This window comes from Liolophura sinensis, chromosome 10 (assembly GCF_032854445.1).
Source record: "Liolophura sinensis isolate JHLJ2023 chromosome 10, CUHK_Ljap_v2, whole genome shotgun sequence".
Taxonomy (NCBI): domain Eukaryota; kingdom Metazoa; phylum Mollusca; class Polyplacophora; order Chitonida; family Chitonidae; genus Liolophura; species Liolophura sinensis.
The window spans coordinates 8,228,488-8,243,043 of NC_088304.1; positions in this window are offsets into that span (position 1 = coordinate 8,228,488).

Sequence of the window (14,556 nt, forward strand, 5' to 3'; positions counted from 1 at the left end):
AATAATAAATGTTATTGCATATACCTGTGCCAAATCAGGGTATGACGCTCAACATACCATGGCTATGAATCAAACAACTTGTTCATCGATACAAATCGTAAGAAATACAGATCCCGAGGACACAAAATATATCTACCTTAATTCTTCAACCTTTTCGCACACGAAAAAGCCACTTTAAGCGCAATCTATGTGCAGTTTAATTTGATTTTGGAAACAAAGCCACAATGGTTGGACTGGCCAATATCCGGGCTTCACAAAAGTATAATTTTATCAGTCTACACAGAATTATACCATGCTGTCTCAACGTTTAAATAAAAAAGCATGTAATACATTAACAAATTTCTTAACTTGTTAAAAACACACTAATTTGTGGCCAAAAATCAGTTGCAAAATTTTGTGACAAAACATATACTAACCTATCTAACCAGTAAATATTTAGAACACCCAACTTTTATGCATATTTGCACACAAAAGTACAAGCAAAATTGTTTTGGCAATATTTTGGCAATGTTTTGTCCACACCAAACATCTGTACCTCTTGTAAAGCCTAAAATCGGCTAAGCATACCAGTGTAGATTTATCTTACAGATCATACTATAATTGGGAATAATAAGACACGAAAGTGATGCCGACAGCAATATACTCACAGGATATTCTAGATATGTTTGTAAGTCTTTGACAGCAATTCATGTCTGCACCAACACATTATAATGTAGCATCAACACACTCTCATTTCTAGAGCACACAACTAGTTTCAACACCATACATGCAAACGTACATACAATGTCATAAACCCCGCAAACCTGCTTTCACCAGTAAATTCAAAGCCTAACTGCAACTATTATCCCCATACAAGAGACCAGTTCCCTAAACCTTCTTTCACCAATATGCAAAACATCTACGCTTCCCTGTTGGTTTGGCTGCAGGTCTATTCGTGAAGGCTTCAGATACCTGACCAATGAGCCAGAGGTGACATGCTTCCCTGCTGGTTTGGCTGCAGGTCTATTCAGGAGGGCTTCAGATACCTTGCCAATGAGCCCAAGGTGACGTGCTTCCCTGTTGGTTTGGCTGCAGGTCTATTCAGGAGGGCTTCAGATACCTGGCCAGTGAGCCAGAGGTGACGTGCTTCCCTGTTGGTTTGGCTGCAGGTCTATTCGTGGGGGCTTCAGATACCTGGCCAATGTGCCAGGGGTGACGTGCTTCCCTGCTGGTTTGGCTGCCGGCCTATTCGTGAGGGCTTCAGATACCTGGCCAATGAGCCAGAGGTGACATGCTTCCCTGTTGGTTTGGCTGCCGGCCTATTCAGGAGGGCTTCAGATACCTGGCCAATGAGCCAGAGGTGACATGCTTCCCTGTTGGTTTGGCTACCGGCCTATTCGTGAGGGCTTCAGATACCTGGCCAATGAGCCAGAGGTGACGTGTTTCCCTGTTGGTTTGGCTGCCGGTCTATTCGTGAGGGCTTCAGATACCTGGCCAATGAGCCAGAGGTGACTTGTTTCCCTGCTGGTTTGGCTGCCGGCCTATTCGTGAGGGCTTCAGATACCTGGCCAATGAGCCAGAGGTGACATGCTTCCCTGTTGGTTTGGCTACCGGCCTATTCGTGAGGGCTTCAGATACTGGCCAATGAGCCAGAGGTGACGTGTTTCCCTGTTGGTTTGGCTGCCGGTCTATTCGTGAGGGCTTCAGATACCTGGCCAATGAGCCAGAGGTGACTTGTTTCCCTGCTGGTTTGGCTGCTGGCCTATTCGTGAGAGCTTCAGATACCTCGCCAATGAGCTAGAGATGACATGCTTCCCTGTTGGTTTGGCTGCCGGCCTATTCGTGAGGGCTTCAGATACCTGGCCAGTGAGCCCAAGGTAACATGCTTCCCTGTTGGTTTGGCTGCAGGCCTATTCGTGGGGGCTTCAGATACCTGGCCAATGAGCCAGAGGTGACATGCTTCCCTGATGATTTGGCTGCAGGTCTATTCGTGGGGGCTTCAGATACCTGGCCAATGAGCCAGAGGTGACATGCTTCCTTGCTGGTTTGGCTGCCGGCCTATTCGTGAGGGTTTCAGATACCTGGCCAATGTGCCAGAGGTGACGTGTTACCTGGTGGTTTGGCTGCCGGCCTATTCGTGAGGACTTCAGATACCTGGCCAATGAGCCAGAGGTGACATGCTTCCCTGTTGGTTTGGCTGCTGGCCTATTCGTGAGGGCTTCAGATACCTGGCCAATGAGCCAGAGGTGATGTGCTTCCCTGCTGGTATGGCTGCCGCCCTATTCGTGGGGGCTTCAGATACCTGGCCAATGAGCCAGAGGTGACATGCTTCCCTGTTGGTTTGGCTGCCGGCCTACTCGTGAGGGCTTCAGATACCTGGCCAATGAGCCAGAGGTGACGTGCTTCCCGGCTGGTTTGGCTGCAGGTCTATTCAGGAGGGCTGGAGATACCTGGCCATTGAGCCCAAGGTGACATGCTCCCCTGTCGGTTTGGTTGCAGGTCTATACAGGAGGGCTTCAGATACCTGGCCAGTGAGGCAGATGATTTGTTTCCCTTCTGGTTTGGCTGCTGGCATTTTCCTGAGGGCTTCAGATACCTGGCCAGTGAGCCAGAGGTGACATGCTTACCTGTTGGTTTGGCTGCCGGCCTATTTGTGAGGGCTTCAGATACCTGGCCAGTGAGCCAGAGGTGACATGCTTCCCTGTTGGTTTGGCTGCAGGCCTATTCCTGAGGGCTTCAGATACCTGACAGCATATTCAGGAGACCTTCAGATACCAGGCAGCCTATTCAGAAGGGCTTCAGATATCTGGCATGTTCAGGAATGTTTCAGATGCCTGGGCACTAAGCCAGAGGTGACGTGCTTCCCTGTTGGATTGGCTTCTGGTCTATTAAGGAGGGCTTCAGATACCTGGCCAATGAGCCAGAGGTTCAGGAGGGCTTCAGATATCAGATATGGCCAATGGTCATAACTATACACAAATCACAGTCCCACAAAGGATGTTACATTTAAGTCAAATCACTCTAACATTAAGGCTTTAAAAGTCTGAGAGTTATCTTCATTCGATCATTTGAATGTATAAACAAACCGTTAATTGAGAAAACAAATTCAGCAGTGATCCAATGTTGTAGTACTAAGCAATCACGCATAATTTAGTGACTGCTTTTGTAATACTAGTATTGCATGTTATAATATTGCATCTTGTAATTAAACAACATGGTTCAAGTCCAACTCATTTCTGGGTTGACCTCCCGGGATTTATTTATTAATTTATTTATTTATTTACTTATTTAATTGGTGTTTGACTCCGTACTCAAGAATACTTCACTTACATGATGGCTAGCAGCACTATAGTGGGAGAAACCCTTCAGAGCCCGGGGAAGACCCATGACTATCCACATGTTGCTGACACCCCCTTCAAAGTATGGCCGGAGAGGAAGCCAGCATGAGCTGAACTTGAACTCAACTGACCTACGGGGAAAACTGTAGTTTAAAGTTATTTTTACCCCCAAAAAGATAGATTATTTATTTATTTATTTATTTATTTGGTGTTTTACGCCGTTCTCAAGAATATTTCACTTACACGATGGCTGCCAGCATCACAGTGGGAAGAAACCAGGCAGAGCCCGTGGCAGACCCACGACCATCCAGGTTGATGGCTGACTTTCTCACGTATGGCTTGAGAGGAAGCCAGCATGGGCAGAAGACAGAAGATAGCTGAGAAGTTTTAATGTACTTTAACATGTTAGACCAGATCATATATGTATACTCTGTGCTGTGCTATCAAATATAAAGGAAGCGTTTCATTTTTCCTTTAAGTTATGTCTTTCCGTCTAGAGGCCATACCCTGAAGAGTCCCATCCCAGTCACTGACAGCCATACCAGCCTCCACTCTGTAGGTTACTGTGTTATCTGATGTCTTGTACCACCGACTTGTCCGTACAAAGGTGACGGGAGATGGCCTGGGAGGTGCCAAAACCTAACATTCAAATAAGGAAGTAGAACAATCTGTAAGATTTACACACATAGGGTTAGCCAGCCACCGGTGAAACAGAAATGTGGTGCTATTTGGATACCTTGTTTTCAACACTTTTAACATATGAGAAAATGAAATCTGGACACTCTGCTATAACAAAATAACCTCAAAAAGGGATGTTTGAACACTTTCTTTAAAATTTTTGGATAATCTCCTGTTTACACCTCCCTCTGTTTGACAAATCGAACTTATTTAAATGTGAAATAGGCTAGATTTGGTTGATTTTATAAAACTTCAAGGTTGCAAAAAGTAATGTCATGAATTCATTCCACGAATTTCAAACATTCTATTTACTTCTTTATTTTATTGGTGTTTTACGCGGTACTCAAGAATATTTCACTTAAACGACTGCGGCCAACATTATGATGGAAGAAAACCGGACAGGGTCCAGGGGAAACCCACGACCATCCGCAGGTTGCTTCCCACTTAAGACCGGAGAGTAAGCTAGCATGAGCTGGACTCACAGAAACCGCATTGGTGAGAGGCGATTGGGCCATTACGCTGCCCTAGCGCGCGAACCAACTCAGCCACGGAGGCTCCCAGACATTCTAATATGTTTAATTGTTTGTTTAATGTATTGAATGCTGTAATAAAAACTTAAAGGCATTATGTGTGACTGGTGTAACTCAACTCTGTAGGTGATGTAACTGGTTTAACTCAGCTGTGGGACTCACCACTGTGTTAAAGAGAACAGTGACAGGTTTGTAGTCACTCAGGATGTAGGAGGTGTGACTGGTGTAACTCATCTGTGGGACTCAGCACTATACCAAAGAGAGCAGTGACAGGTTTGTGGTCACTCAGGGTGTAGGAGGCGTGACTGGTGTAACTCAGCTGAGAGACTCATCACTATGTCAAAGAGAGCAGTGATAGGTTTATTGTAACTCGGGTTGTAAGAGGCGTGACTGGTGTAACTCAGCTGTGGGACTCACGACTATGTCAAAGAAAGAAGTGACAGGTTTGTGGTCACCCAGGGTGTAGGAGGCGTGACTGGTGTAACTCAGCTGAGAGACTCACCACTATGTCAAAGAGAGCAGTGACAGGTTTGTTGTCACTCAGTATGAAGGATGTGTGACTGGTGTAAACCAGCTGTGGAACTCACCACTGTGTCAAAGAGGGCAGTGACAGGTTTATGGTCTCTCAGGGTGTAGGAAGTGTGACTAGTGCAACTCAGCTGTGGGACTCACCACTGTGTCAAAGAGGGCAGTGACAGGTTTGTGGTCACTCAGGGTGTAGGAGGTGTGACTGGTGTAACTCAGCTGTGGGACTCACCACTGTGTAAAAGAGGGCAGTGACAGGTTTATGGTCACTCAGGGTGTAGGAAGTGTGACTAGTGCAACTCAGCTGTGGGACTCACCACTGTGTCAAAGAGGGCAGAGACAGGTTTGTGGTCACTCAGGGTTTAGGAGGTGTGTAATTCGACTGCTTCGCTTCCAGCTCCTTTACACGCATCTGCATGGACCATCCACAGGATGTGATCACACAAAGCAGGCTTACGACTTTTTCTGCATAAAGTTGTTTTTTTATTTATTTTTTATTTTATTGATGTTTTACGCCGTACTCAAGAATATTTCAATAATACGACGGCGGCCAGCATTATGGTGGGTCGAAACCGGGCAAAGCCCGGGGGAAACCCACGACCATCCGCAGGCTGCTAGAAGACCTTCCCACTTACGGCCGGAGAGGAAGCCAGCATGAACAGGACTTGAACTCACAGCGACCGCATTGATGATAGACTCCTGGGTCATTGCGCCGCGCTAGCGCGCTAATCAACTGAGCCACGGAGGCCCCTGCATAAAGTTATATTTACTTTACAACAAAAACGTCAAATGTGCTAAATATAAGCTTGTTGCGGCACTGCCTTGAGTACTTATACTCTTTGTTATATAAATGTGCTACACGTTCCTAATTTTTACAGCATTTTGACATTGATTAATAGGAACAGAAATAAAATATGTTTACTATACACAGCCATACACAGACTCAGTAGTACCTCCATGCTGTAACTACATTAACACATAACAGTACCTCCATGCTGTAACTACAATTACACATAATAGTACACTAACACATAACAGTACCGCCATGCTGTAACAACACTAACACATAACAGTACCTTCATGCTGTAACAATACCAACACATAACATTACCTCCATATTGTCGCTACACCCACACATAACAGTACAGCAATGCTGTGACTACACTAACATATAAAAGTACTTTCATGCTGTAACTACACTAACACATAACAGTACCGAGAAATGCCAGAGACCCAGCCGTAAATGAAGGATCCAGGGCAGAACATATTGTACGGGACATCGATCGACGACAATGGATTTAGCAAGAAAGAAATAGAAACGAAAGACTGGCGCGCCGGCGGTATGGTGGAGGTGAGGTAATACTGGACGACGTATATAGCCCTCCGATTGACCAAGAAATGGCTGCAATCGTCAGAAAATTAGAAAATCTCCATATCCGAGACGAAATTGCCACCGAAGAAATTCCTCTGGCAGGACATGCACTGGAGAACATTAAAATATTGCCAGACGCCAGACAGGCTGGAAACAAGGAAGGCCTCTGCTCTTCTGCTGATGACGTTATGGACGAGATTGTGGAAATGTTTGCAGCTTTCCATGTTGGTGAACGACGTGATTGGCTGACAGAAAAGATATCAGCGTTTTTAGATTCTGTCTTGTTTACCACAAGCTGTGTGCTGTTTGTTTTTCCAGAAAGTCATTTATTCAAAACTTGGATAACTTGAGTATCACCCGCATTATCCCATCAGGGACGTTGATGTTTCTCGATTATAATCTATTAAGACAAACTGTAAGTGCACTATTCACTAATTACCAGATAAATTTGGCCATCTGTGATATTGTTGTTTTAAAGGTATGTTGAGAGGAAGGAATCCACTTGGCCTACCTAAAACAGGTATGAATTGTAAAGATGCCGATTTGAACGTTTTCATAAAGGAATAGTTATGGTTACACGGCGCCTAAGCAATGTTTCGGCGTTACTGTCCCGAGAAGTTGACGATGCTAAGAAGTTATATAATTATCGAAGAAAAACTCGGAAAGTGTGAAAACAATCGAAATGAGTTCATTTATTTCAAATCTAAAGAAACATATTCAATCACTTGAAAGAAATATCTATACGTGTTACTATACATTTTCAAATTCATTTAAATGTTGCTTTGTATCACAACATCATAGACATCGACAAATAAGACAGGCAAAGCCATATTTATATTAATATGGTGTTAATGTGAAGTTTTCAAAAGTTCAACGAAAGCAATCATTTTCACAAGATTTATTTGTTGTCAAGTAATGTTTTATTGGTAATATTTAACAAAGACTACCAAACTGAATCAAAATTAAAGATCACACTATGAATTTTTTTCTGGACAATCCCAACAAAACTGTAGACTGCACCATGTGATGTTCCACTACAAAAGCTGACGCCAACCGTTCAGTGTCAATGAAATAACGTAATACTTCTGTTGGCCGGTATCGTTTTGTGATGTTGATAACGTCACAATGAACGAAGATTTCGCTCAGCGTGAAAAGCTACTTCCGTCAGGACATTCATGACGCTTGACTATTATGACGTCAATAAAAAGATAGTCAGAATTGTGCTACAAGCACCACACAGCAGAAACTAAATCGGTTTAGTATATCTGGTTGAGATACCTTCGAAATGGACACAAATATTTTGAAAAGTAATGTTCGTCAATACAGATCACCGAGAGATGATACTGAGGTAAGTTTACTGGTCTTATTGGTGTATTATTTATGAATTTACTGACAATATACCTACTGCCTGACTGGTACATATTGGGAAAATTGCGGACTTTCAAACCATCTATCCATCAACAGGTCCGACCGTCCATACATTCGTCTATCCGCCTCAATTGCTCAATTCTGCAAGCAATAGGGTATTATAAAGGTGACAATTACATGCAAGAACCCACTGGATGGTGTCTTTTTTCTCTCTGTTACCAACTCTAAGCCAAGAGCAATCATCAAGGTGATGTATTGTTTCCCTATTATACTGTCAATGTTTCGCAAGATATAATTTGCCGTTTTTTTCGTAAAACATTGCTGACACATAAACCTTGACGAGTAACGCCGTATATTCTAATTTAGTCCAGACTTGAATGGCTCTTGTTTCCACATCAGAATTCTTAGGTAGCCACTACCTGGTCAGGTACAGTGGACGTGTTTCTTCGGCTTCGCCCAGTTTAATTTACTCCCGTATTTTACCCACCTACTCTTTCCACTTCCCCCAACCTCTCCAATTATATACCTGACTTTCTTCTTGATAGGGCATTAATAAACCTTTTTTTGTGTTCCCTCAGACAATCATCCAGAAATACACATCATATGTAGAGCAAAATGGCTACCTAAGTAAACAACTGACCATCGGCAGACGACGCAAACAGCAGAGGATCACCGGTAGGTGGAGCAGTGGGACACGAAGAACACCGGGGAAGGCCTTGTTCCGTGTGGAAGAGTCCTCTATCCTCAACAGGCTAGCTGGCCTGGGCCTGGCCGACAGGAGGGCTGTTCCGAGAAATGCCAGAGCCCCAGCCGTGAATGAAGGATCCAGGGCAGAACATATTGTACGGGACATCGATCGACGACAATGGATTGAGCGAGAAAGAAATAGAAACGAAAGGCTGGCGCTCCGGCGGTATGGTGGAGGTGAAGTTTTACTGGACGACGTAGATCGCTGTCCCCTTGACCAAGAAATGGCTGCAATCGTCAGAAAATTAGAAAATCTCCATATCCGAGACGAAATTGCCATCGGAGAAATTCCTCTGGCAGGACATGCACTGGAGAACATTAAAATATTGCCAGACGCCAGACAGGCTGGAAACAACGAAGGCCTCTGCTCTTCTGCTGATGACGTTATGGACGAGATTGTGGAAATGTTTGCAGCTTTCCATGTTGGTGAACGACGGAAACCAAGTGCAAGCATTGAAAGTTGTTGGTGAGGCCTTTACTTTACTTATTTCATAGTTCACAGTCTGACAGAAAGGGACTATAACCATTCTATGAACTGACTGGAGTATTGGACGTGTCTCTGTCAAATTTATTTATCCTGCATTCTGTTTTCGTGTAACCTGGATTGTTTCACAGAAGATACATTACTGTGACATCGTTTCACTGGAGGTTTACTTCATGGAGATTCTTGAGCGAAGCTAGACCGAAATGAGACCTACAATGCTTTTACATTTACTGTCCTGAAGCAATGTGTTAAACACTGATTGTAAACGATAAAAAGTGTCATTTTAACACGTGTTATTGATTTTGATTAATAACTATCTAAGCAATCCATATAGTAAAAAACTACTATAAAATTTACTTCACGAGATTATTGAGAAATACGTCAGCCAACTGATACTTAAAAATACATCGCTCGTAAATTTTCTACCGATTGACTCTATTAGATGTTGCTTTCAATGCTCATCGTTTCACTGGAACACATGTTTATTTCGATTTTGACTAATAAATCAGGTTTTGTTCACGATGTAAGGCAAAACCGCGCGAAACATCTGGCAATGTGTCAGGTTATGTTGACGATGTAAGGCGAAACCACGCGAAACATGTGGCAAAGTGTCAGTTTTTGTTGACGATGTAAGGCGAAACCACGCGAAACATGTGGCAAAGTGTGAGGTTATGTTGACGATGTAAGGCGAAACCGCGAGAAACATGTGGGAAAGTGTCAGTTTATGTTGACGATGTAAGGCGAAACCGCGCGAAACATCTGTTAAAGTGTTAGTTTATGTTGACGATCTAAGGCGAAACCGCGCGAAACATCTGGCGAAGTCTCGGGTTATATTGTAAGACGGAACCACTAATGGAATGCGACACATCGTCATGGAAACCGAGTAGGCTGGAGCGGGGAGAAATCCAACATCACATCTGGCAAAGTGTCGGGCTATATTGTTAGGGAAAAAAACGATAAAGCAATCTGACACATCGCACTGTGTGCGACATTGAAACCAAGCGGGAGAACAATCGGAGCCGGCCCAAATCCAACACGGCGGAATATGTGGCAAAGTGTTAGGCTATGTTGATGATATAAGGCGAAACCGCTGGTGAATCCTTCACATCCTTCTAAGCGGAATTGGATGGCGAAATCCGTGGAACATCTGGCAAAATGTTAGGTTATATAACATAAGACGAAGCTACTAATGGAATTCCACACATCTTCCTCTGGGCGACATGGAAATAGAGCGGGATGGTGAGGGAGTAAATCGGAGCGAACTCCAACACAACTTCCGGCAACGTGTCGGGTTATATTGTAAGAAAAGCTGCTAACATCTGGGCAACCATCGAAACCAAGCAGAATCCAACACCACATCTAGCAAAGTGTCATGTTATACTGTAAAGCGAAACCGCTAGTGGAAATTATGGCAAAGCGTATCGGGTTGCGGAATCTGTTTCGGGAATGCGACACGTGTGTCGGGCTGCGAAATCTAAAACCGTTGAACATCTGATTTGGGAATCCGACACGTGTATGGACTCGCAAAATCTAACACCGCGGAACAGCTGGTAGGGAAATGCGAAACGTGTATCTTGAAATTTATCACCGTGGAACATCTGGTGAGGGAATCTGACATGTGTATCGGGCTGCGAAATTTAACACCGTGGAACATCTGGTTTGGGAATGCGACACGAGCATCTGGTTCCGAAATTTAACACCCTGGAACATCCGGTGGGGGAATGCGACACGTGTGTCGGGTTGCGAAATCTAAAACCATGGAACACCTGATGGGGAAATGCGACATGTGTATCGGGTTGCGCAATTCGATAAGGGTTTTTCCGATATATATACGTCTGTTCACGCTCGTTTCTTAATGTGGAGGAAGACAAAATGTATTGACTATGCGTTCCCACCACCGTCGTATTTGAAAATGCCTACTGGATATTTTTTTTCGAACGTCTTTGGAGACACATCAGCGCCTTGGGGCGTTGTATGTTAAATGTGATGACAATACAGCAGTTTGAGTAATGCTTGACCAGTGACGTCTGATAAATTGCAATAAGCATTACTGCATTTTTCAAACTTAACTCTGGTTAAGCCATGGTGCTAGGGGCCGTTGGAGTTGTTACTATTTATGCATTTAAATAAATAGTCAGAATAAAACCCTGACTGAGGTAAATTGACAAAGGGGAGTATTTCACCGGTTACGTGTGATCGTGCGACCATTCCATTATGACCAACCTGCAACATTTTAGCGGTTCCTTTACTGTCTATATATAGGCTACTACTGACAGTCAAAATAAGCAGTGAAGAGCTAACACAGGTATGAGAAACAATTAAACGTCCATTGCTAAGGATTACCTTGACGAATCCATGTAACACGTGTCCGGATTACTGGATCATCTGTCTTTCTTTAATTCACTCATTTTCTAACCGAACAAACAACAACAGTTCACAAGGGTGATTTCTATTAATTACAATACATGTTTTACCCGTGCGTTTTTAATGGCGTTAAGTATATATATGTTATGGACGCTTCCGTGACTTGTTTGCTTAAAATGGACTTGTTCATTTAATCTCAATTCATGCTTTGAGATACTCAAACGTGAATGAATGTCTATGCGCCTTTGAATGCATTTTAAGCATGCTATACTCAAGTCAAAGGTCATAGGTGAAGGCCAAGATCAGCTGAAAAGTCATCTTCCCACAATTATTTAGGCGACCTTGACCTCAATCCGACTATTTATCGAGACCATACCCCAAAACTTTGCCTTAAAATGAAAAGTGATGGTATCTGCTCTTGGAAATCACTCCAGAGAGTTAGAGGCAACATCATTTCGAAGTAACGTCAAGGAAACCTAAGGTGCCAGAAACATTGGTTGCTTTCGCCCATAATCCATACACGCTGGAACTCCAGCATTGCTTTAACCAAAAGCTACATAAAGTTAAGTAACATCGGAAGAATTGGTTTGGTATTGGCATATCGGTGACGTATGTCTGTACGTGATAGACTTTCGACCAGAAATCAATCGTTAAAGTGGCTTTCTTTGTAGCGAATGTCAAGTTTGACCTTAATACTGGTAGATGAACGAAAATACTCCCACGAAATCATTTTGGTACCAACTGGACAATTTGGCCTCAGCATATCTGATGCGGAGCGGACTCATTGTCAAATCCGACATTAGTTGACAGTTTGGACGCAAATTTATGCTTTGCTCGAACTTACACGCGATATACAACGAAGCCCCTGCTTATCTTGTTACGGATGCATCCAACAAAAAGAAGAGTTAGAGAAAACCAACAACCTTCGCTTTGACGGCTGCTAGATTATGGGTAAAGAAAACGGGGAAGAGCTGGAGAAAACCACTGACTATCTTAGTGACGGCTGCTTGGTTGTGGGTAAAGAAAACGGAGAAGAGCTGGAGAAAACCATCAACTATCTAGGTGGCGACCGTAAGGTTGTGGGTAAAAAGAAAACGGGGAAGGGCTGAAGAAAACCATCAACTATCTTAGTGGCGATTGTCGGGTTTGGGGTAAAGAAACGGGGAAGGACTAGAGAAAACCAACTATCTTAGTGGCGACTGTAAGGTTGTGGGTAAAAAGAAAACGGGGCAGAGCTGGAGAAAACCATCAACTATCTTAGTGGCGACTGTCGGGTTTGGGGTAAAGAAACGAGGAAGAACTAGAGAAAACCGTCAGCTGTCTTAGTGACGGCTGCCAGGTTATGGGTTAAGAAAACAGGGAAGAGTTGGGAAAACTCACCAATCTTATACATGGCGGCGATACGGTTAATTGTGCAAAAAGCGAGGCAGAGCCCGGAGAAAAGCACCAAACGTCGCTAAGAGTGCGGCCATAAATAGGGTTGGAGGAAACGAGATGGAGTCAGGGCAAACCACCAACCTTTGCCATGACGGCGGCCAGTCGTCAGAAGGAAATTTAATGGTTCTCCCCAGCTCTTCTCCGTGTCCTTTACCCATAACCTGGCAGCCGTTACAGCGAAGATTGGTGGCTTTCACTAGCTCTTCTCCGCGTCCTCTACCCATAATCTGGCAGCCGTTACAGCGAAGATTGGTGGCTTTCACTTGCTCATCTCCGTGTCCTCTACCCATAATCTGGCAGCCGTTACATCGAAGACTGGTGGCTTTCACTAGCTCTTCTCCGTGTCCTCTACCCATAATCTGGCAGCCGTTACATTGAAGATTGGTGGCTTTCACTAGCCCTTCCCCGTTTTCTTTACCCATAACCTGGCGATCGTCACTGAGACAGTTGATGGTTTTCTCCAGCTCTTCTCCGTTTCCTTTACCCATAACCTGACAGTCCTGACGACGAAGGTTAATGGTTTCCTTACCTATAACCTGGCAGCCTTCACAGCAAGTATTCCACCAACCCTCGCTAAGGTGGTGATCAGATTTATTAGGGAGAACTGTTGAGAGCTGGAGAAACCCAATAACACTCGCTACGACGGTGTTCAGGTTGATGAGTGCAGGAAGATCTGGAGAAAACCATTAGCCTTTTCTGTGACAGCTGCTAGATTATGGGTAAAGGAAACGTGGAACAACTGGAAAAAAACCATTAACCTTCGCTAAAACGGCGGCCAAGTTTATGGATGAGGTAACCAGCAACCTTCGCTGCGACGGTGGTTATGGGTAAAGTAAACAGCGGAGTTGGGGAAAACCGTCAAGCTTCGTTGTGATGACTGCCATGTTTTTCTAAAAGAAAAGGGGGAAGAGCTGGATAAAACCATCAACTTTCTTTGTTGACGGTAACGTTTATGGTGAAGAAAATCACTAATCTTCGTTGTGACGGCAGCCAGGTTTATGTTTGATGGAAGCCACAAACCTTCGTTGTAACGGCGACTGAGTCCTGTTTGATTGGGGTTAAACACTAATTTGAACATTCCTTTGGCGACACTTGGCCCAACAGTGTCTCCATAAGGTGGACAGGTGTCGCCCACCACTTTTCTCAGAGGGTGTTATAGCATACACATAATACATCGGAGAAACAAATACCTGAGATAACGTATGAGTTCTTAGCATAAAGTACAAAACTTTAGGACAAGATGCTAAGGAGTAATTGTTTTCAATATTTGCCTTACATGTACTTCTACTTTAGTTCTGTCATGCAAGGGATGGAGATCAATCTTTCTGTATTCATGAGATAACAAATCGTTCTATCTCCTGCTGTCCAAAAGGCTCGCCAAAATGTCTAAGGAAATTCTTAGATTACTGGGGTACATACATGGTTCAGTTATTTACTTTACTGGTGTTTTACGCCGCACTCAAGAACATTTCACTGATAGTGTGGCGGCCAGTATAATGGTGGGAGGAAACCCATGACCATCCGCAGGTAGCTGAAAGATCTTTCGACGAACCTCCGGAGAGGAAGGCAACATAGCGTGCTAACAAGCAGGCTGACTATCCACCTAGATCATTCCTCGTACACTAGTATCAATTCTGGTCAACGAGGCTTCGACACGACAGGGTTTGTGTCCCTCCTCTGAAGGCCTTGAAAAGGGGAATGCAATTTGCTACTATTTACGCATTTACATGAACA